Source organism: Sus scrofa, chromosome 4 (assembly GCF_000003025.6).
Source record: "Sus scrofa isolate TJ Tabasco breed Duroc chromosome 4, Sscrofa11.1, whole genome shotgun sequence".
Classification (NCBI taxonomy): Eukaryota; Metazoa; Chordata; class Mammalia; order Artiodactyla; family Suidae; genus Sus; species Sus scrofa.
In genome coordinates, this window is record NC_010446.5 from 115,594,084 (window position 1) to 115,617,220 (window position 23,137).

At 35.1% G+C, this 23,137-nt stretch overlaps 1 long non-coding RNA gene across 5 annotated transcripts in view; it reads left to right on the forward strand.

The window, feature by feature from the left end:
• LOC106510217 overlaps positions 1-23,137 on the forward strand; it is a 42,391-nt gene that overhangs the window by 4,231 nt on the left and 15,023 nt on the right. For 2 of the 5 annotated variants that reach the window (XR_002343552.1, XR_001308502.2), the window contains exons 2-3: positions 4,662-4,813; positions 22,296-22,821. This is a non-coding gene — a long non-coding RNA (uncharacterized LOC106510217). The other 3 variants (XR_002343554.1, XR_002343553.1, XR_002343555.1) reach the window with 3 other exon arrangements.

A 23,137-nucleotide genomic window follows, 5' to 3' on the forward strand; every position in this document is an offset into this window, starting at 1 on the left:
TCCAGAAAAGATTTGAATCATGCAATTGTTAGTTTAACTGTTAAGGAAATCCAACATTGTTTTCAAAACCTATATATACAGGTTGGCAAATTGCCTTTGCATATTATGTAGGATCAATAGATAATCATTATCCAAAAAATCCTATTTTACAATTTATAAAGCGAACTCAATGGTTTCTGCCAAAAAAGGTGAAGGATTCACCCATCATTGAAGCCCCTGTGATCTTTACTGACGGGACTAGTAAAGGGAAGGCTGGATATGTGGCTAATCAATCTAAAATTATAGAAACACCTGGCCTTTCTGCCCAACAGGCTGAACTAACTGCTGTAATCCATGTCTTAAGGGACTATCCTGAGCCTATCAATATTCTTTCTGATTCGGCATATGTAGTTCATGCTGCCAAAATGATTGAAACTGCTACCATTAAACAAAATTTACCTATCTTGCTATTTGACTGTTTACAGAATTACAAACTGTTGTAAGGGAAAGAAGATATCCATTTTATATTACTCATATCAGAACACATACTAACTTACCTGGGCCTCTAGTTGCAGGAAATAAAGAAATTGATTGCTTGGTAACACCTGTGTTACAAGAAGCTCAACATTTTCATGATTTAACACATGTAAATATTTGAGGCCTTAAAAAGAGATTTGGAATAACATGGGCTAAAGCTAAAACAATTGTCCATCAATGTCCTGCATGTCAAATTATTAACAATCCTTCCCAATCTGAGCCTGGAGTTAACCCTAGGGGACTTGTCCCAAATGCTCTCTGGCAAATGGATGTTACTCATTACTCATCTTTTGGAAAATTGTCATTTATTCATGTATTGACACTTATTCTAAATTTATTTGGGCTACTGCTCAATCTGGTGAATCTGCTAAACATGTATTTGTGATTTATATGCTTGTTTTGCAGTTATGGGCCTGCCCACAAGCAATTAAAACTGATAATGGTCCAGCTTATATCAGTTCTCAACTTAAAATATTCCTAGATACATGGCATATTGCTCACTCTACTGGTCTCCCTTACAACCCCCAAGGACAGGCTATTGTGGAATGAGCCAATTTATATGTAAAACAAGCTCTTCAAAAACAAAAAGGGAGAGACACAGAAATAGTTAAGTCATAACAAACACTTTTAAACAAAACCTTATTCACTTTAAATTTTTTAAATTTGGCCTCTGACCAAAAAAAACGGCTGCAGAGAGACATTTTGATACAGATCAAAATAAGATTAATTTTCCTCAGGTTGAACAGCCCTTGATTTGGTGGCAGGATCCATTAACAAACTTCTGGTCTCTGGGAAAACTTATTACATGGGGTAGGGGATATGCTTGTATTTCACCAGGTCATGGATTACAACCTGTTAGGATCTAACCCGAGAAGCTGAAAATCTACTAAGAGGAGAAGGAAAGCCTCTCACTCCAAATAATTTGGTCCTAGCTATCTTTACTTTGGTTTCTATCGCAGTGAGTATTCTCACAATTGGCATAGAAATCATTTTATTACTTGTATAGTAGAGGGATTAAAAGCCTCATGAGTAAAGCCCATTAAAAACTATCAGAGGTTTACTAGAAGAACAAGAGAGCCCATCAACTTTCTTAGAAAGACTCAGAAAGGCATTGAGAAAACATATACCAAGGAACCCAGAAACAATGGAGGGCCAAATAATTCTTAAGGATAAATTCATAGCTCAATTGGTGCCAGATATATGGAGAAAGCTCCCAAAATTGGCTTTTGGCCCTGATCAGGACCTGGAGCACCTCTTCAGAGTAGCAACTCAAATATGTTATAATCAGGGCCAGGAAGAATGAAAGGAGAGCAAGAAGAGAGACAGAGAAAAGGCTGAGGCTCTAGTTATGGTGCAACAGGGAGTCAACCTGGGAGTTTCCAAGATGAGAGGACCAGGTCAGAGACCTATGCCTGGAGCCTGTTTCCTCTGTGGAAAAGAGGGATCCTTTAAATGGGAATGCCCTTTGACTCAGCTGTGCCCCATATGGTGGAGAGATCACTGGAGGAGGGACTGCTCCTGAAGATGAAGGTCTCTGGGGTTGACCCCTCAGGCCCAGAATCAGGACTGACGGAACATTTCCATAATGGCTCCTGTCCTTATCACCACTCAGGAGCCCTCGGTGACTCTAAATATAGGAAGACAGCCTATTGACTTCCTCCTGAATACGGAGCCACTTTTCAGTCCTCTTCTCCAATCCTGGGCCCCTCCCTCATTAATCCGCCACATTTATATTTCTAGAAAGCCGGTTACAAAATTTCTTACACAACCTTTGAGTTGTGACTGGGAATCCATTTTCTTTTCTCAATGCCTTTCCGATTGTTCCAGACTCCAACTCTTTTAGAAAGAGATATTTTGTAAGAAGTTAAAGCCTCAATTCACATGGCAATGGAGGACTTCCCATGTGGCTCACAACATAACTACTCAGCAATCCCTCACATTTTAGCAAAATGATAGTGTATGTCAGTCAAATGTAAAGCTTTTATTAGTATTAAAACCTGGTGATTAATGAAGCTCATGGAAAATAGGTTAATCTGAACAATATATTATTTCCTTTCAGTTCACAATCTTGTTATTTCACAGACCATGGTTAATAGAACGCCCCAAAAAATAAAATTAAAAAAAAAAAAAAGGCCAATGGAGCCTAATGAAGGTTTCTGCATTTCCTTAACTAAGGCCTTGTTATTATAAAATCTAAATGTTGTATTGCCATAATTGTTCATAGAACGTGTCTCATTCCCTGTTAGATCTTCAACAGTAGATTCATGAGCTGTCCTGTCCAGCTCCAGCTTTTGGAGCTGCTTTGTGGAACTAGCTGACCTCCTCTTCCTGGTGAAAATGTTTCTTTTGCCGTGTTCATTGTGATCTTTATCCTTTTATTCAGACCTTCTATAATTAATTGTATTTCTTGCTTCATTACATCTTGATTAAGAGCTATTAATGTTCAAATGTTGATAGAAGGGGTATCCAAAGCAATGTATCAAGGCCCACTTGACTGTTCCATGAGTGGAGACCTGTTTTCCCTAACGACATCCCTTTTCAGCAGGAAGAAGTTAGAGTGGTCATCGCCCCTTTTCCCACAGTTAGAGTCTCCAACTCGGGGGTGGGGATTGAGAATGTGGGCTTTGATACATTCTTTGATGTGGCTATTGATTAACATTTGTAAATTAAGGGTCGCATAGAACCCCAACTGATATAAAGTTTACAGTTATTACCCTCTGGAACCATCCTCTGCTACCACATTATACTCAAGAGGTCTGCATCCGTGGCTGACATGGACACCTGGGAGGCTGTGCAGCACCTTGAGAATCCCCTTATGGTCAAGTTCCAGAGACTCCCTTCCCATGGTCAGAGAATGCTAAGCCCTGCTCTGGCCACCCCTGGAAGCTGGTCAGTCTACACATGGCAGAAGCCCAAGGAGTTCTATGTGAGACTTAACTTGGACTCTGAGACTTAACTTGGACTCTGAGACTTAACTTGGACTCACATTCTGTCTATAGATGTGGGAAGCAAGCGATTTGGGAAGTAGTGAAGAAAGGAAGTTAGCGGGATCTGTTTTTGTCCTCCTGTAAAAACAAAAAGGGGGAGATGTCACAAAACATGTTTTTCCAATCTTCTTGCTTGATTATCCACCCATAGCCCCTCCTCATGTGATCTCATCAAAAGAGTAAAATAAAAGCGGTGTGGTTTCTTGAGGCGGGGCTCTTGGTCCTAGAGACCTTGAGTCCCCCAGGTTCCCAACTTTACTGTCTCTGTCTCTGTATTTTGCTTTGTGTTGGTGTTTTATTTGGGGTTGGTTTTTTCCTTAAGTTCCACAGCACCCATTCTTCAGCCCCATCCTGCTGAGCTGGTCTCGGTTGTACCTCCTCCAGCCTGTAAAAGTACTTTCCTAACAAAATCAACTGCATATTGAAAGCAATAATATTCTCATGAAAATAATCAAATATCTAAATAAATGTAAAATATTTCATGTACATGAATTAGAAAAATCAATATTATCTCTTTGTTGCCAACGTCTTCCAAAGTTTAAGGTCCTGTTAGCCCTAATAGGATGTTCTACAATAGATTTTGAAAACAAGTTGTTACTAGAAAGTAGAGCTTGATTTTAATTCTATCAAAGCAGCATTTAATGTCTTGAGTTGCAGTTAACTTTATTCTGCCTCTTATTCCTTTTTAAAATGTTGGGGATCTTAAGATTGAAGCTAGAATTACTTTTTATTATCCTCTATCATCACCTAGCAAATATGGCTCTACTAGGGAATATTAATATCAACAAATGTGTTTTTCAATTTGGGAAGGATTGAGAAGAGTTACCCTAATTAATTTTTCTTTAATAGTCTCATTTTGTAAATGTCTCTGGATCAGTGTGAAAGTCATCCTGAGGTTGGCTTAAAACAATTCTAGCTACCTCCTAACAAAGCCTCCAATTGCTGGCCCTGGATCCAAATATGCTAGAAGCCAATATTTCTTCTTAAGGATTTTATTTTCTATAAAATCACCATAATACTTCTTAAAATACTGCCCTATTTTAAAAGGCCATTCAATTTTATAATATAATTTGTGAGCTTATGGGGTCATCCTAAATGTATGTTCCAAACAAAGTTTGCCAGGAATGACAATCTAACTTAAGAAAATTTTGCCCTTAGGCAGGTTGCTTTCTACTAAAGGATACCTATTTAACTGATTGATGGAAACCGATTCTCCAGAAGAAAATGAGTCATTTTGTTGCTGGGTTAAGCATGCTTTGGATTTCCTGAAGTGCTCTTGGGATGGCTGGTTTTAACTCCTATCAGAAAAGGTAAGCCCAGAAGTTTTGCCCAGTCTTTTACTAATGAAGGAATTGTGAACAATACCTTAGCATAGAACTCTTTTTGAAAGGAAGCTAGAGTGGAAAAAGTAATAATTTGATTTCCTTGTACTTTGTTCATCAGTGTAAGTGGCCATTTTCACCTGTGATTGTTCCTCCAGGTGTGCCCAGCACAGAGCAGTCACACAGGAAGTACTCAATATTATACACATATACAAGTTTGTATGTATAATATATTGTACATATAATACATATATATGTATCATATGTAACATATCAAATATATGTGTTATATATATTATGTCTGTCTAGCTAGCTGTATAAAAGAAGGAAAACTGCACATAGAAGTAGAAAACTCTCAGGATAAAGTATTAGAAGTCATTTGAGGGCATGGTGACAACTAATGACAAGACTTTTTTTGATAGGAAGAGATGGTAAAGATAGAATTTGTATATATTTAAAAAAAAACCTTTTTATTCACATAGTAACATTCACAATTATATGGAGAACCACACCTAACAAAAAGGCAGATTAACCAATTGAGAGAAAAATTTACTTGCAATCAACAAAATTAACTTGACCCAATCTATTTGATATCCACCTGGGGCAGATCATGACAAATGAAAGAATAATAGTTAGAAGTTTATGGTTCATACAAAGAGTGCCTAAATTAATAATAAGGAAAAATTATGCTTTACATGTGCATTTAAAATACTTTACACTACTGGGACTTTCATACACTGCTGCTGGAAGTGTAAAGTGCTGCTATAGCTATGGAAGTATATGGTATCTACAAAATCGAACATTCACATTACCTGTAACCCAGCACTTTTACTACTGAGTATCTATTCAGCAGAACTTTGAGTTATGATCACTGAAGTATGTGGACCTATAGATAATAGCCCCAAATGGAAACAACCCAAATCTCTGTCAATGGCAGAATGGATAAATTGTGATAGATTTATAATGGAATACCATATCCAACAATGAGAATAAACAAACTACAATTATATAAATAACAATGGTGAATGTCACAAATACATTGTTGGGTGAAAGAAGTATATATGAATAATAACATATACTGTATGATGCCACTTCTGTAAAGTTAAAAAAAAAATGGGAGAAACTAATTTATGTTAGAAATCAGAATAGTGGTTTACTGTTGAGGGAGGGTGATGATCAGAAGGGTTACCAGAAGGCATTCTTACAATCAGTTTTCCTATTTTACAATTTTTTGTCTGAGTTTTGGCTACATGGATAAGCTCATTTTGTAAAAATTATTGGAGCTGTTTTTTTTTTTTTTTTGGTTTGTAGTATAAATACACTATATTTTATTTTTTTTAAAAAAGATTACCAAAAAAATTCCACTGCTTTTAAATCTACTGGTATCATTTGCTAAATGTATAATTGTAAATTTCTAAATGCTTTTATTGGCATTTTGCCACTGAGAAAATTAAGATGACTGTCAGATTTTTCACATTTCCTGTTTTAGTTTTACTCCAGCAATTACAAATATACACAAGAAACTTGACAAATGGGAGAATTATTCAGAACACTGACTTAGGTTATACATTTATTGATAGTGAAACTTTGGAGGAAAATGACATGAATTAACTTAATACAACTGCAGATTTAGTGTGATTTTCTTTTACTGTTTTGTAAAAATACAAAAACACATGAAAATGTTCTCTAAGTATTGTCTCCATTTGAAAACTGGTAGCTCATTTATTTAAAAAATAAACTGGTGTTTATTCCTCAAACCTAATTTAAAAAACCAACGAGGAGTTCCTATTGTGGCTCAGTGGAAATGAGTCAACTAGTGTCCATGAGGATGTGAGTTCAATCCCTGGCCCTGCTTGGAGGGTTAAGAATCTTGCATTGCCATGAGCTGCAGTGTAGTCACAGATGCTGCTCGGATCCAGCGTGGGTGTGGCTGTGGCTGTGGCATAGGCCAGCAGCTGTAGCTCTGATTCAACCCTTAGCCTGGAAACTTCCATATGCTGCACTTGCAACCCTATAAAGCAAAACTGACAGAACACTGTAAATCAACTATAATGGAAAAAATAAAAATCATAAAACAAATAAAATTTTGAAAAAGTATGCAATAAAAAATGCAAAACAGAAAAAAAGCAAACCAAAAAACCCCCAAAAAACCCAAACTAAAAACCAAAAAGCAATGAATCTGTTATACCTAAGTATTATAATAATCAAAAAGAGAAATAGAATACTATTGTTTTAGTATGTGTGTAAAATGGGGTTTCAAATAAACTATTTCAAATCACACTGAAATTAATCACATTAGAGTAATGTATTAAAGTAACACTCCCTTGTATCATATTATAGTAATTTTGGAATTTTTGATCCTAGGAAGCCTTTCTGCCTTCAGAATATTTCTGCAACATCTCCCATTCCATTGCTGCCACTGTAGTCCAAGTTTCCATAATCTTTCACCTAGATTTTTGCAATAGCCTCCTAATAGTCTTCCCTATTTCTGTCCAAAGATGCCTGGCATTCTATTCCCACCAAAGCAGTCAGAGTGATTTTGTTAAAACATAACAATGGCACTCTTTTGCTTAGAATTCTCCATGGCATTCCATCTTGCCCAGATAAAAAATCAGAGTACTTAATTGTTACAGCCTTCAGGGTCTCATGGGTCTCTCCGTACTAGTCACACTGTCTCTCTAAACTGTAATACATATTCTTGCCTCAGGGACTTTGCACTTGTCCTCACATTATTTGCAGGCTCTCTCACTTACTCCTTGTTTTAAATACCCTTTCTCAGTGAGACTGTCCCTTATTGTGCCATCTGAAATTTCATAAACACATTTCATAACCCCCTTTCCAGATTTATTTTTCCTCTATGGCTCTTGCATTATTTAATATAATGCATAGCGTATGTACCTTCTTTATTTTCTGTCTCCTAGAAAGAAAACTCCAGATAGAACGGGGCTTTTTGTCAGGTTTTTTTTTTTTTTACCCCTTTTTTTTAAAAAATTTTTTCTTGAAGTACAGATGATTTACAATGTTGTGCCAATTTCTGCTGTACAGCAAAGTGACTCGTCATATATATATATGACTGAGTGACACATATATATTCTTTTTTAAATATTATTTTCCATCATGGTCTATCCCAGGAGATTGGATATAGTTCCCTGTACTATACAGTAGGCCTTTGTTGTTTACTTATTCTAAATGTAATAGTTTGCATCTACTAATCCCAAACTCCCAGTCTATCCCACTCCCTCCTTCTTTCCCCTTGGCAACCACAATTCTGTCTCTACTTTGTAGATCGGTTCATTTGCGCCATATTTTAGATTCCACATATAAGTGGCATCATATGGTGTTTGTCTTTGTCTTTCTCTGTCTGACTTATTTCTCTTAGTATGATAATCTCTTGTTGCATCCCTGTTGCTGCAAATGGCATTATTTTATTTTTTATGGCTGAGTAGTATTCCACTGTGTGTGTGTGTGTGTGTGTGTGTGTGTGTGTGTGTGTGTGTGTGTGTGTGTGTGTGTGTCACATCTTCTTAATCCATTCATCTGTTAATGGACATTTAGGTTGTTTCCATGACTTGGCTCTTGTGAATAGTGCTGTCATGAATATAGGGGTGAATGTATCTTTTTGAATGAAAGTTTTGTCTGGATATATGCCCAGGATTGTTGTTGGTGGATCATATATCAGTTTTCATTACAACAATATCACCAGTGCCTAAGTCTTTGTTCTTTGTAGATATTAAACAAAATTTGGAGAACATTGAAAGAATGTCTAGGAGTATTTTGTTAAATATAAGGACTTTTAGTCCTTTTTAACTTTTGGAAAATTATACCCAGAAATTCCAACTACTCAGTGTAAGAAAAAATAAAAAGAGAACACTTCAGGAAAATACTGGAATTTGATCTATGAAGATAGATTTCCACCATGAGATAGGTCACCAAAAATTAAAGTTACAGACTTCCAGTTTCCATATGTGAGGGGCTTGAAAATTCTTCCTAACAACAAATAAGAAGTTGAACAAACTGAAAAATCAACAACTCTTAAATTCGTCAGGGAAACGAAGTCACAAAGCAAACTTCTAGACCCCAAATTAGAGAGACAGGCAGATACAGAGAATCATAACTTGAGCAGAAACCAGCAAGTAGAAACCCCAGCAGGAACCAGTACTAGCATAGGAAAACCTAAACTGTAACTGATGAATTGCTGGAGGCTTAGTGTGGAAAATTCTGAGAGTCAAAAACTCCAGGGGGACCCAGTCATAAAACCCACACTTTGCGATTTTTAGCTCCAGGCATTCTACCAGGTTCTCACGGTGAATATTGGAGACAAATCTACTCATGCTTCTGGCAGGGAAAGGGGAAAAGGAGCCATGCTGAAGCACACATGTTTTTCTTAATAAGGTTTTCTCCCAGGAGAAACTGTTTTACCAGTGCCTAACCTATTGGGGTTTTAGCAGAGCCTAACTGGGCCACCCACCTGGGCAAAGAGCAATGTGTTGCACTGGTTATCCAATTGGGTTTTATAATCCTTCTGGGACAATGGCAGAAGTTAAAATGGAGAAGAAAATCCTAAAGCAATGGCAAAATCTTTGATAATCAAAGTACATAGCAGCATCGTTTTGCATGAATTTTTATGTAGTGATGGAGAACTAATGATGCCAATCAGCAGCTGAGAAACAAAGAGGAAAAGTCTGATACTCAATTTCAGTCAAAGAGAAGTGTACATTCTGTGAAGAGCTTGAGATGAAGGAGTACTCCCTTGTCATGAGACAGGAGAGTTGAGAGAGACTGTGAAGACTGTGATGGAGAGGAGCTCTTGGAGGTCATGCAAAGGCATGCAGCATGTTTATAGGTGGCGGTGAATACAGATTGGAAAATGAGAGGGGAACACAGGAGAGGAAGTCAAACTGCCTGCGATGTTTTTGAAGAAACAATCTCTCATGGTCCCTCGGGTGTGAGGATATCAAGGTCTTTAAAGGTTTGAGGGAAAGCAAATGCTCACTTTTAAAAATCCTCCTTTACATCTGTAGTTGATCCCATAACCATGAGAAGTAAACACATATCAGCTGGGGTGTTTGAAGAAAGTTTTGTTTTGTTTTGTTTTCTTCATAAAACAGACCTTGCTGACTTTCAGGCTGAGTTCCAACAGCTTAATATGGCCATGAGGGAAAGACCTTGACATCACTCACTGAACTGTTGACCTAATATCAAAAGCCATATACCTTCAGAATTATTGCTCTGTAATTCAAAACAAAACAAAACAAACAAGAAAACAAAAAACCTACCTTTCTTAGAGTGGTCGTAGCTTGGTTTTCTGTTATTTGCAATCTGAGGCAATTCTATCTGATATAACTTCCATGCTCTTTTCAGGGAAATTAGTTGTTCTCCTCTTTATCCTTTCTCACTACATGTAATTTCTTTTCACAACCGTCTTGTAGTAGTTAACAGTGTATGGTTTTTTTTGTCTTCCTTCCACATAGGTCAGATATTCTTTGAAGGCAAAGATGCCATTCTATTTGCATTTGTGTTCTAAGCCTGTACCACAGTATCTGGTACGTGATGAGAAGTCAATAGATATGTTGAATGATGGATGAATGGTGGATATACTGGAGACCTATAGTTTTATCTGCCCAAGAATCATTTCTGGGAATTGCCTTTTCTCTTGTACATACATGACCACTGTGAAAGTCATTCTGCTAAATAAAAAAATCTTGAGCTCTGGCTACAGAGAACTGATTTAGAATTCATGCCTTCCATGTTACCATTCCAATCAGTCTTTCTCTAGGTATTTGGAATATAGAATTGAGAGAAAAGAATGTGTGGAATCATGGAAGCAGAACCATACTATTGACAATATCTCAGTGGAAAAAATGCATAATTTTTTTTCCCTAAATACCAGAATCTACTCTAATTTGCTTGTCCTCTAGTGCTTGGTTAATCAGTTTCTCTTTAGCTTTAGTGAGATGCTGATGAACACTTTCAAAAAATTTTCTTTGTGGCCTAACCTAATCAGGGCGGGATTCCTGTTTCTCATAGCCAAATGGACTTTAGTAATTAGGATGCAATGAGATGTAGCCTGGATATGGATGATGGGCATAACTTCAACATCTGGTGGATATTAGACGTGGTAGGTGCAAGAGAACATTATGAAGATAAACCTGGAATAAAACATTTTAAGGATTATATCACAAGAGGTGGGGGTCAGGTGACAAGTTTAAAATACTAGTTCACATTGTGTAGAGAATTGAATACAAATCTCTAATATTACCCCTTAGGCCAGAGCGCTTGCAACATCCAGTTCTTAGATAGGCAAACCCCTCTATGACCATATAAGTAACTATCACAAAACCACAGGGTTTGCCAGGGATAAGCCAGAAATAGAATTCAAAAAATGGAACTACAAGTCCCACTCTCTGACCACTACCACCACTCCCTTCCTACAGTACATTGAGTGTGAAATAGTTTTTTGGTTTCTTTGCATGCTTGCAGTCAACTGAAGTAGGGTGGAAAGAATTAAAAACAGGCCATGCACTAAAAATGCATTTTTTCCTTCCATTTAAGGACCTTGAAATTAAAAAAATAATAATTTAAGAAATTTCATGGAAATTAGAAAACCAAAACATAGTTTTCTATTAACAGTTCTAATTTCCCCCCACACTGGAGCCCTTAAAAATGTGTAAAAATCTTTCATCTGTACATGAAATTAGGCTATTTTTCACCTCTTTGAGAAATGACATCTTTCAGAGAGAAATTGTAAATAGGGAGCTATTTTCTTTAGATTCTCTCTCCAGACGAACTTTGACAAGGCAGGATTATCAAGATGAAACTGATAATTATATCCGATTATTAATTTATACATTTTTCATTTTTCCAGACCAAAGATAAAATAGATTTTTTACAAGCAGAGAATTCAAAGGTGAAGGCAGTTTGGTGTCTAAAGATTCAGTAATTCATGAAAGAGCCTCTTTTTTCCCCTTTCATTTCCTGTTTTTGAACTCCTTCCACTAGCACCATTCAAGCAAAGAGCAATACTGTGCTTCAGCACAAATGGCTAAAAGTGACATTAATTATTTTATTTATTTACTTTTTGTTTGTTTGGGCCGTCTGCCTGTAGAATGTGGGACTTGGTGAACTACATTGCCTTGCAGATGTGCTAACTTTAATTTTTTTCTGACAGAGATGATCGCTTTAATGACGCTGATTTAAATTAGGAGATTTGACTCCTGGAGTACTAATTGAAAATATTTGTCTGACTCAAAGCTAAGCATTCAAAATATATTTATCACATTTTGATAAATATTAAGGACATAGTTAATATTTGACAAATATTAAGGACATGCTTTAACATTTCAACAAAATACTAACATAGCAACAGATTTCATTTTGGTGTCTCAAAAGACCATCCTAGTTTAAAACATTCGTTATATATGGCTACCTTTATTCTTAAAATGCATATCATGTTTCCATAAATGTGTTTATGCTAATACTAAATAAAATGAAGAGTTTTGTTAATAGGAAACTAATGAATTCACTTTGGGGAAAATAATGAAGTCATTTCAAACTAATTATTTTCATCCAAAAAGGATTTAGTATAGAACAAAAAAACTTTTGACTAAATAATAAAGGGTATGAAATTTAAATTCAATAATCATAAATAGTAATATTCAGTAAATCCTAAACCATAAAAGGGTCGTCCTAGGGTATGGTCCTTGATTTCCCAGAGTTTATGCCTAGAGTAATTTATTTTGGTGTTTCAAACCCCACATTCTTTTCCTCACCTCAGACCAGCTGAGCTTTCAAACCTTTGAATTCCTCTTTCATAATTTCAGCTCTTCATGGTGCTTTGAAATGCATATTTTCCAGAAATAGAGTATTAGTCACAAAGAAAGGAGTCAGTTTGGTTTCATGATCAAATTTTTTTCCCCCATATTTAGGTTGTCCCATAATAACAGATCTTTGAAGTAATGGAACTGGATTTCTAGACTCACTTCATCCTGGGTGGAATTTTCCATAACCCTCTACCTGCTTAGATTCTATAGTTTTAGACGACAACTTCTACATTGTTAATTTTAAGATTTACCCATTCTTAAGGTTACATTTAATTTTCAGATTATTTTTTCCATTGCAGTTTGTTATTTTATAATATATTCCCTAGTGACCTATTTTGACAAGCATTTTCTGAAAATAGTAAAATTAATTTGTCAGGTGGACTATCAAGAAACTGTGAGCTTGTTAATGGCAGATACTTGTTTTTCCCAATCTTTATATTGAGGTGGTAATTCAATGTATATTGCAAGTCTGCAAATAAAATATGCCAAATACATGAATAAATAATACACTTTCTTAAAGTTCATATAATTGTTTTAAATTAACATTTTGGAGAATGTAGCATTTAACCATCACTGCCCTGGTTGCTATTAAAAACACAAAAGAACATAAATTTCCACAGTATATGAAATTTCAACAATATCCACATACCAACAAAATTAATTTTGGTGTTGAAAAAGACTGTGATATTTTATTTTTTATAAAATATTAGGATCATTAGTACATTATATATTGTACATATTCAAATTTCTCCCAATTATCTCAATATTATTTGGCCAAACTTGTGTCATGGGGAAAATCCTGGCCGGGGATTGAACTTGCAGTGCAGCAGTGACCCAAGCCACTGCTGTGGCAACACCAGACTCTTAGCACACTGAACCACATGAGAACTCCTATCTCAAAAATTCCAAGACTTATTTTTAAATCTAAGATAGAAAGATCACACTGCTTTTCTTGTCAAATCTCATTAAGACTGTGATATTTTTAAATGCTCTTTGTTGCATACTGTTTCCAGAATATCAAATCTAAAACGAATATTGAAAAATTTTTAAATTCAATCAACTTATAAATGAGGGACTGAGGATAGGTTAGTTAACAGTGTTGCTTCAGTTCACTTACATAACTACACACTGGTGAACTTAGTTAAAACCCAAATCTTTTTTTAAAACCACATTAATATACCATCTAGAATGGGAAAAATTCTTCTCTTTTATACAATCTAGAAAAGCAAATATAAAATCATTTCAGACACACACACATACACATACTTGCTTATAAGAAAATAAATTTCTCTTAAATTATAATTTCCCAGTGACTATAGGAGAACAAAAACTTTAAAGAAATATAGTTACTTTTAGTTAAATCATAATTTCCCCATGTCTGTAAACCAGTATTTCTCAATCTTTTCAGTCCAAGACACACCTATGAACATGCCAAGGCAAATATGAGAGAGAGAGCACTTTATTCTTTCATCTTATTGAAAGATAATTATGATATTGGTCACTCCAGCTATAAATATGTTGTACATATGTGAGCACATGTCATGTTTCTCGTACCAGTCTCCAGCAGAGTACACAGCTTGTTTTCCATTTCTCCATCAAATATTAGCCAAGGGGATAAGAGGAATCCATAATGTCACTGTACACAGGTTAAGATTTTCCTTAAATGTAGTTAGGAAGTACTGACATCAGTTATTAACCTTGAGATGTATTCTGACCAGAAGGAAAAAAGTGACCTCAAGTTACACCGTAAGAATACAGTAAATCTTTTAAAATATACTTATGTAAAGAAGTTGTACTTTTTCTGGAAAGTGTGATTAAATTCTCCAGATTTGCTACTATTATTCAAGAAACTGTAGCTCCCTTAGCCTGAATCTACAGGGAAAGAGATGACTTCGAATGAGTGCTTTGAGAATCTTGTAAACATAATTTCATGCCGCTTTGTGTTTAAAGGATCAGATGGGATTCAGTCATTCCAAGTATTAGCTTACTAATGAAATTTTAAGCTTTTTGGATAAACTTTGCTATTTATTGAATATATATTTGCCTATGTGTTTTAAAATCATAGTTAGCGTTTTAAAAGATGTTTACAGAGTTTATCCAGAGTCAGAATTCTTTCACATGCACTCATGTTGTTAGCACCTTTTTAAGTGGAACCAATATATTCTGCCACAAAGTAATTAAGATTAATTGTTATGGAAGGAAAAAAAGGTTTTTTGGTTTTTTTTTTAGATTTCAGAATTTGGGAGGTACATATTGATCTTGTTTTCTTATATTTTAAGCTTAATGTATTCAAGATAATTTGATAATCCAAAGTTCTCTTCCAGTAGTGACCTTATATTTAAATATTCAAAACCAAAAACAAGTACTGCTATTCTTCTTGCAAGTATAATGGATGGGTGAGACCACTCTCTAGTATGTTTGGAATGGATGCGGATAGAGTGTGGGAGATTCCTTTATGGAGTCAGTCCTCCTAACTTCCTATTTGTTCCACACCCGACACAAACTGCTTGCCTGCTATGCTTAGCAATTTTATATGGAGAATTGGGTTTGCAAATCAAATGTGAGTAATATATATCCCGGAATTTTAAAGTTCGGTAACCATTCTCTGCCTGCCATTATGTTGCTGAGGTCCCCACACTTCTTTCTTTCAAATGTCAGCCACATCCCCAGTTCGATACCCAACAGACAGCCATGGAAGACTTCCTACCTCATCTCTGTGGATTTATTAAGTAGACCAAATTAACTGTTTCTGAACTTCTTTGATCTAAATTACATACAGGGGGTCTTGCCTTTCAAAACTAAACTTGATCTTTATTGTTTTATCCTTAAGAAAGGAAATTTAATTTTATCAACAAACCTGTAAACTTATTAACTCAAACTTTTCTTTTTAAATTATAAATATGGTTAGTTTAATTGGAGGTAAAAAGTCATGGTGTTTTTAATAGTCAGCAACTACTAATTTGAGATAATGGCAAAAATTAAAAGAAAATACACATTGAAAGTAACCAAGATTACAGTTTAGGTACGTTGAAAGAAACTATAGTCCATTAATTTGCATCCTTTCCATACAATGTCCAAATAAATTCAGATATATTTGTTAAACCAGTGGTTAATGTTCCCTAGCAAACATTTTATATCTTTTTGATGCATTCTAGTGCTTCAAAAAAATTATGTAGAATTTCCTCTAAATTGAAATCTCTTGTTTTATCTTATAGTTTGTGAAAGTGCAAAACAATTGATCACCAACATTGATAAAATTGTTCTATAAACTACTTAATGCTTTAGAAGGTTATATTTTACTGAGTAGAAGTAGGTTTCTGTTAACACTTTTTTTTTCACATACATACTTATCGTTTAACCAATTACTTTGTGTTTATAGACTATTCACCGGATTTGTAAATCCTATAGGTAATAATACAATAATGTACATATTTGCTTATATTATTACCAATAGGTGGAAAATTAGAATGCTACAGTATATGCTATCAATATAATTGAGATAAACACTAACATATATTCTAGTGTGTTATAAAGCTGGAATGGAATTTCCCTGATGACCAAAAAAATGTTGCTTTTTGCTCACTGATATATTTCAAGCTCCTAGAATAGTGCCTATGACAGGTATAAAGTTACCTTTATATACTATAAAGTGTGATAGACTTCAATTTATAAAAACTACTTATATCAAGACATTGAATCAAGCAAGAGAAAGATCCAGTGACTCAGAGAAAACTGGGCAGTAGATGCAAACAAGAACCATTTCCAAATTCAAAATATGATGATAAATATGTCAACACCACAGTTCGTCAAATTTACTTCTAGGCAAAGTTTTAAAATGAAAACAATAGAGTGTTACTTTTTATACCACCAATATGGTAAAGAGTCTTAATAGAAGCATAGCCATAGGCCATAGCCACTTTTGCTATATAATGAACTTGGCTTTCTTTTACAATTGCTAGTAATTACTTTTTTTTCATATCTGGAGGATTCGCTGGTAATAATATAACAAAAGATGTTTAATGATCTTGCTTTTTGACCTTGGGCTTACAGTTTTAGAAGTACAGTTTTAGAAGTATTTTATAAAACTGGAAAAAAATCATCACTCAATATATGGGTTAAATAAATCCTGACTCATTGGAATGGTGGAATAATATGTAGTAATTAAAACCTTATTGAAGAAAAATATTCTATGTCATGAGAAAACAATATTTCAATAAGTTTAAAAGTAGGTTAAAACAGTATGTACATCTTTCAAAATTTATCTAAAACTAAGTTATAGCTTGATGTATAAACATGAGTAGAAACAGAATACTCTAAAAAATTAATAGTATACCATGTAGAATTGTAGGTGATTTTTATTTTATTATGTGCAGTTTTTTTCTGTGATAAATAAGTATTGATTTTTTTGATCAGTAAAAATGTTATTTTAAGTGAGTTTTAGGATAAGATGCAGGGGCAGTGGGATAAAAATACTATCGAAAGTGAGTAGAATCTAACTGGGTGAAGAGTATAAAAGCAAAGATCATGAACAGTCAAATTATTTGCCTTGACTATGAAGTAATAAGGACTCTTGAATGTTCTGCCCAGGACAAAAGTGAGTTACTTTTGTGGGATTAGTTTTACCACAAGGAAAAAAAAAAATTGCTGTTCCCAAAGAAATTGAACCTTAGTGGTTGTTAGTGAAAAAAACCCTAAGATCCTCAGGTTATTGGAGCACTTTATTAGAGTTTATGGAGATGAAATGTTTTCATTTTAAACCTGCATTTTAAATATTTGCATTCGTTTGAGTAAATGGTAGAGTAATAGACAACCATTTATTCAGGTTCCTATCTGTCTAAAAGAAGTATTTTACTAAACTTGGTTTTGTTCAATACACCAAAATATCTTGACCAAATTTGGTTATCGTTTCTTTGGAATCCTCCAATTCCCTTTCTAGAGAAAATAGTTCACCTGAAATAACATAGCTGAGATACACAGACAGTATCCCTCCTACCCCATTTTTCAAAGAAACAAGCTAATCACAGCTACTACTTCTTTTTGTTTTGTTTTGTTTTTTTGTCTTTTTGCCTTTTCTAGGGCTGCTCCCGTTGCATATGGAGGTTCCCAGGCTAGGGGTCTAATCAGAGTTGTAGTCGCTAGCCTGCACCAGAGCCACAGCAATGTGGGATCTGAGCTGCATCTGTGATCTACACCACAGCTCACAGCAACGCCAGATCCTTAACCCACTGAGCAAGGCCAGGGATTGAACTCTCAACCTCATGGTTCCTAGTCAGATTTGTTAACCGCTGAGCCACGACAGGAACTCCCACAGCTACTTCTTAAATACAGTCATCTGAAAATCCTAAGTTAGCTTTGTCTTCTGAAGAATTACTGTCACATCAACAGAGAGTTAATGATCTCATCTACGGTGTAGAGTGCTTAGTAATTTATATTGTTTGGCTTTATTCAACTCCTATAGTTAACATTCATTTTAGGAGTTCCCATCGTGGCGCAGTGGTTAATGAATCCGACTAGGAACCATGAGGTTGCGGGTTTGGTCCCTGCCCTTGCTCAGTGGGTTAACGATCCGGCGTTGCCGTGAGCTGTGGTGTAGGTTGCAGACGCGGCTCGGATCCCGCGTTGCTGTGGCTCTGGCATAGGCCGGTGGCTACAGCTCCGATTAGACCCCCAGCCTGGGAACCTCCATATGCCGCGGGAGCGGCCCAAGAAATAGCAAAAAGACAAAAAACAAAACAAAACAAAAAAAACCATTCATTTTAGTGGGGAGACATGAACGTAGATGTAGGTTTACATATTATATGCATATACTAAGTTAATCACCATAGGTATATTCTGAGCTATTACATTTGAATGCTAATATGAATGCATGGAAAGCATGAACACATATTGGAATCCATTTTAGCGGGAAGGTCTTTTGAGTACCATGGATTCTGTTCCATTATAGAAGTCTCTAGAGGAGCTTTTACAAATTTGGAATGGGAGTTCTTTGATGGCTTAGTGGGTTAAGGATCCAGCATTGTCACTGCTGTGGCTCAGGTCAGTGCTGTGCACGGGTTTGATCCCTGGCCTGGGATCTTTCTGGTCTGTGGAAGTCCGACGTGCCACAGGTGTGGTCAAAAAAATTTTTTTTGAAAGTCAGTACCTAGCCATTCAGGTGAAAAGGTCATTTCCCTTTCTAAGGAATGCAGCACAAATTTTTTTTTTCTATATGCTATAATATTAATTATTGTGAAACCTGAAGACATTCTGTGGAAAGATTTAAAAAACACCAACAGTTTTGCTGAAATTATCCCAAATGTAGTTGTCTTTAAGAAAGCTTAATCATCTGTATAATTTCTAAATATTAATCTTGTATGAAACAATCTTTTTTTTTAATTTGTACTTTTCAGGATGAGAAACTTACATTTTATTCTTTGTGGGTGTATGTGTGTCTATAAGATAAAGAGATTTTTTGTTGTTGATTTTTTTCTAAAATATAGATAGGTATAATAACATTTTTACTCTGAACGTGTAAGCTAAATATAACCTTCCTGTTTTATTTTTTTTGTGAAGACTAAGTATTCATTTTTGAAATAAGCAGAATTTCATTATGGAAATATGTAAAGATAAAGTAGGTGTGAAATAATAAAATGTAATATTCTAAAAAATGGAACTTATAAATACAAAATTTTAAGCTAAAATCCAAAACCTCTGCTTACATAGACTTTCAACTTTTTTAGATTCATTCTTTTTTATTTTTATTATCTTTATAAAATATTACAGTTACATTGATATTACATATTTAAATAACATCTCCATTCTAACTTCATTCATTTAGATGTACAATTTACATGATCTTGTTAAGTATTTTCCAGAAGTCCTTTCTCTATCCATTCAAAGTCCTTCTCTCAATTCTCCTTATTTATTCCTTATAACTCTCTAAATTTTTTTTGTTTGTTTGTTTGTTTTTTTGGTTTTTTTTTTTTTGTCTTTTTGCTATTTCTTGGGCTGCTCCCGCGGCATATGGAGGTTCCCAGGCTAGGGGTCGAATCGGAGCTGTAGCCACCGGCCTACGCCAGAGCCACAGCAACGCGGGATCCGAGCCGCGTCTGCAACCTACACCACAGCTCACGGCAACGCGGGATCGTTAACCCACTGAGCAAGGGCAGGGACCGAACCCGCCACCTCATGGTTCCTAGTCGGATTCATTAACCACTGCGTCACGACGGGAACTCCTAAATTGGCTTTAATATTTGTGGATTTATTATACCAAAAATCTATCCATTTTTTTCTATAGTGTGAAACTTTCTCCAGGTTTGCAAGGTCTGCATTTCACAATTCTAACTTCAAGAAATCACTGTGACAATTGCTAACATTGTCTTTGCTCCAGGGAAATAAACTTGGAGTCAAATATTACTCTGTACACAAGAAATATCCCCAGATTTTGTGGAAATACAATTACTGACAAGCCAATTATAACATATTTATTTGGTGTATAAGGCTGTAAGGAAAAAGTATTATTTTTCCTTGTGTTTTTAAAATTTATCTTCATTTAGTTCATTATTAGAATATTTCACTTGCTTTTATGTTTTTAAATTTTGTTTTTTATTGGAAATTTTAGGCTTCTTTTTGGATGAGAGGCACAAACTTGTGTGCAGTTTTTCCCCAAGATGTACCTCCTGGGGTGTTTCCTGCCTGCTTTGCAGACTTGTCTAAACTCATGATAATTATGCTATACTATTATTTGTCTAACGTTGCTGGTGGTTTTGGCATCTTATAGATAAGAATAAGCTGTGGATTTCATATCTTCAGAAAACCTAAGATATTAGCTTAAAAAACATTAGAATTCATAAAGCAGTTTTGTATTGACAAAAGTTAAAACTTCTATTAACCAGTACTAATTAGAAAATAGGAATTGGGTGGAGATCCACATGGCAACAATTCCTACCACTCCTGCACTAATTCAACTCTTAGGATTCTTATTCCTACTCCTACTTCTCTTAACATTGCCATGAAAAGACTACTACTGGTAATACTCTTACTATTAGACCATGGCAGTAACAAATACTAAGGGGTAGACATGTTGCTAAATGAGAGAAGGCTCTATGAAGAAAACAAAACATCTGAAATCCAAGAAAAATAAAACTTGCATTTATAAATCTAAGTTTATAGACTTAGTTTTTTTAAAAAAAATGAACTTTTGCAAAAGAAATCCATACATGCTAAATTAATTTAAAGATTTACTACAAATTTATTCAGACTTGAACAAAATGATCCTGCAGTTTATTTGGAAGAATATAAGTTGTTATAGTTGAGGAAATATGATGGAAATATTTCATATCCTATTACAATGGAGTGTTTATTCATTCATTTGTGAAATATTTAAGGAGCTCCTCAATGATAGGCATTCATGACAAACAGCAGCAGACAGGGAAAGTTTCTTCCTTCATGAAGCTTGCAATCTGATTGACAATATAGAAAACAGACAAGTAAACACATAAATAGATGATAATTACTGACTATGATAATTTTGGTATAGTTGACTGTGGGGCCCCCAATAGAATGACCAGGAAATGTCTTTTTGAGGAATTGCCATTTGAGCAGAGACTCTAAGATGAGAGTCACTCAGCCTTTCACACAGATGAGGGAACAATATTCCCAGTTCAGGCTGCATGATCTCAGGTAAGTCCTTTAATTTCTCTGTCCTGTTCTTCATCTGAAAAATGGAGTTATTACAGTATCTACCTTAGAGAAATGTTAGGAAAATGAATTATTCTGTGTCAAATATATAAACCAGTGCCAGAAACATAGTAAGTATTCAATGAATGTTGAAAGCTTTTGATAATATCTGAAATTTCACTAAAAATGAATAGAGATGAACAGAAAATGTAGCCAAAAAAGAATAAAAAGGATAACAATATTATATTAGTAAAAAATAATTTATCTTTTATTAATTTAATTTTTATTAATAATAATAATCTTTTATTTAATAAAGTAAATTTATTCTCATTAGCAATCCAGAAATGAATGGGAGTCATTTGATTTTGTTCATTACACACATTTAAAACCATTCCATTTAAAACCATATGAAAGAGTAGACACACAGAACTAAAACCCAGTGACTTTAGTTTCAAGTATTGTCAGAATGATTGAATGTGTTTATTTTAAATCTTGGAGTAATTTGTATTTTTAACTGAATTTAATGCTTATAAAGACATAGTGGAAACAGTTATTGGAACATTAGGCAGGAAGTAGAAAATCTCGGTTCCATTATGAACCTTCCCACTCAGTTGCTCTGCCACCACTTTGAAGGTCACTGAGGTTTTCATTTTCTTATGTGTAGAAAAAACCAACAGAGAAAAGAACATTAGAAACTTATAGCATTTCTCAGTATGAAATGTTTTTGCATTCCCCAAATATGAATTTGCATCTGAGTTAACAATAAATTATTTTTATGGTTCTCCAAAAAGAAAGATGTTATGTACATTTGGGAAAACCCTAATAGGCTAATGTTTTCTGGGAGCTGGACAAATAAATGCCAACATGTTACAAGGCATGGTGATATCATTGGAGACCTGATTTTCACATTTTTGCCTTTGAAATTTCTGAAATAATGAAAATAATTGGGATATAATAATAATAATAATTAATTTCCTTCTCTGGAAATGCAGATATCAAAAATACCAAAAGGAAGATACCTACAACCTCTATATCATCTGGGATTTCCAAGACCCTAAGCATCCAGAATGAGGCTTTACTGTATACCCTGTGAAAATCACATGCCCTTTGCAAGATTTCTGCAGTTCCTGAGAGTCGTCACTCTTGGGAACTCTCTAACACCAAGAAAAGAGCGCCTTCTTCCCAGTGGCAACGTGTATCCAACAATGCAGTGGAAGTGTAAAGAACACTCTCCCAGTTCCAGAGCTCCCTGGATTGCAGTTTAACATCTCTGTCGTCCCAGTCTTTCTTCCTTCGCTGTTCCATAGGTCTTTATCTTGAAGGCAGTCTTCTATGAACATTATACAAGTAAATCTCTGTTTAAGTCTGTTTCCTGGAAACCTTGCCTAAAAGGGCTGATGTCAGGGTGTTCAAGGAAGCAGGAACTATAATTGGATCTGGACCATGAGTTGGTCATTTGGCAGGAGGACCCCGCTACTGGTGGTAGATAAAGCACAATTGACCCCCGGCATCACTCATGTAAGTGTACAATTTTAAAACTTTCAGCTGTGATTAAACTGGGATAGGATACTGATGGCAGCAAATATACTACCAGATGCAGTATCTCAGGCACACCAGAAGTTCAAGGGAAATAAGAATTATGAAATTGGGTGGCTGCTACTGGAGGTAATTGATACATAAGAGATATCAAAGGAAATTTTAAGTATGAGATGATTAGTCACCAACTAAAGACTAAGTACAGAGAGTCACTTTGGTCATCAATAACATTCTTTCATTTTTTGCAAGTGTTTTGCAGAAAAACAAAGCATCAGGTCCAATACATAATTATAACAGA